This window comes from Morone saxatilis, unplaced genomic scaffold (assembly GCF_004916995.1).
Source record: "Morone saxatilis isolate NCDOM2014 unplaced genomic scaffold, NCSU_SB_2.0 Contig23, whole genome shotgun sequence".
Taxonomy (NCBI): Eukaryota; Metazoa; Chordata; class Actinopteri; family Moronidae; genus Morone; species Morone saxatilis.
This window is the reverse complement of record NW_023339796.1, coordinates 754,023-756,385: the sequence shown is the minus strand read 5'-3', so window position 1 is coordinate 756,385 and position 2,363 is coordinate 754,023.

The window sequence follows — 2,363 nt, the reverse complement described above, 5'->3', positions numbered from 1 at the left end:
AAAGGATCAATAAAGAGAAGTCTAGGTCTGATGTCATCTTGCAGGCTTTAGCTGCTTTACATTAAAAATAGTCGACAACACTGCAGCTCCATCAAAAGCTGCCTGGTGTATTATGAATAAAGGGGGGCTGAAAATATAAAACATAGCTCTTTTTTAGGCTCTGTGGCATAGAGCAGAGCTGCAGCATGTAGGCAGGAATAATTATCGTGATTGTCATTACTATCATCCAGAGAAGTGAGTAAGGAAGCTGCACTGATTTTGTAGTGTTAGTCATTCCGGCAGCAGTCTATCGTTATCACAGTCACCAGTGGTTATCTAGCACCTGCTAATGGCTAATATTCACGGGAGAAAAAGCACAGATCGCCATCTTCTCTTTGGTCTGAGAACTAACACACAGACCGTTTATTCTGCGCATGCTCACAACAACATCCCTGTGCGCGCAGGCACATGACATCACTGCTTAGGCTATTTAACATGGCTTTGCTACTCATATTATAAAATATGCTCAACAGATTTCAACCTTTAGCTGCAGATATGGTTAGATTCACCCACACTCCACTCTAACTACTGTTAGTTACTCCACTTCTGGCTTTGAGTGCTCATCCAGGCAATTGCAATCTTAATTATGGTTTACACTTACATCAAAGTATAAAGTATGTTCTGTTGTGCACATTACTGTCCAATAACTGCTGGTTCTCTGACAGTAAATTGCTTTTTGGCACTGTATTTTGATTGACACTGGGGCACTGATGAGTTAATGAACTACAACAATTCACCGTGATAATGTCACATCAGCAAACAAATCTCCCTTAAGTGATATATGCCATACTCAAATCAAGAAAAGGCAAAGATTGTAAATGAAAAGTAGCAAGGAAATTCCCCAAGTTTATTTACATTTAAGAAATGTTAAGATGTTGATGTTCTAATGATGGTACTCGATGAAAAGTCACCAAAACCATTAGGATTTATCCACTGGGGACCATTAATCTCTGTGTGCTATAGAAAAAAGAGCCTTGTTACGGACCAAAGAACTTTGACCTCATCATTAGAAATAATTAAAATTGTCAAGGTTAACACACACTGGTCTTGAGTGCTATCGGCCGTGTAGACTGAAACACACTTTGTTTAAAAATGCAGATGCAAAAAAGTATGTTTCTCAAGGATACTTCAACATGTGGCAGGGAGGAGCTGGGGATCGAGTCAACAACCTTCCTTTCGATTAGTGGATGATGCACTCTACCTCTGAGCCACAGCCGTCCCTCATTTTGATGATTATACTTAATACGTGTTTTTACAGTTTAAGGTTGTGAATGCCAGACTTTTTACTTGTGGAGTATTTCCACAGTTTGGTATAAGTACTTTTCGGGACAAGCAAACAAAAAGTTGTGGTGAATTTATGGTGAAACAACTAGAGGGCTCTTCATCACGTTTTCTCTACTGGAAGGGCTGGTGTCTTTTTTGCTTTATGTGAAAGTGTGTCTGTGGTCTGATGACAGTGTAATGTCAGTAGGAAACAGATTAAAGTTCAGCTTTGCTCCACTAGAGGGCACTGTTTGCATTTCAATCTGAGTGGGAATTTATTTATTTATTTTCAGCACCTTAGAATTCATGAGCGTATGTAGAAATGGATGGAGGGATGCATGAACAGATCTGAATTTGTAATATTTGGCTGAACTGATGTGACAATGAGTAGCAAACAAGAGTTAAATCTAGGGGACAGCCTGGGTTATCATAATGGCATCATTATCTCTTAATGTGGTCCAGTGTGAATCCAGTGCATGGCCTGATGGATTTAACAAGTGTATGCACTGCTGCAGTTGATTTTGCATTTCTGTGTTATGCAAGCCTATTCATACATAGAGTATATTTGATAATAGAAATCTCCCCATAATAAATGCACCTAGGATACAATTTGGAATTGAATATACTGAGATGCAAACACACAGTGTAGACAGTGTTGCATGCTTTGCAGTCCCTAGCAGGAGTGTATGATTGGAAGATGACTGCTTTCTGTTTGCACTGTTTGCATGTGTGTCAGTGTTTGTTTGGAAATGAAGTAACACACAGCAGTTTTTTGTTTTGCATTAAAAGCAGTGAAGCAGCACAACAGCCTGAAGCCAGTGAAGGAGGACTTACATACATCACATGTGTACTCAATCTGACAACATTACACAAACACTCACACAAGCTGCTTTCCTTATTAGGAATCGCGCAACTGGCTGGACTGCCCATCGACTTGCCTGCCTCCTCGTTGATCCTTCTGTGCTGTGGTGGAGGGGGTTTGTGAGTCAAACCTATTGAAGAACAGGTTTAGCTCGTTGGCACGTCCCTTTGTCCCTTCTACTGAACCTACTGACCTTTTC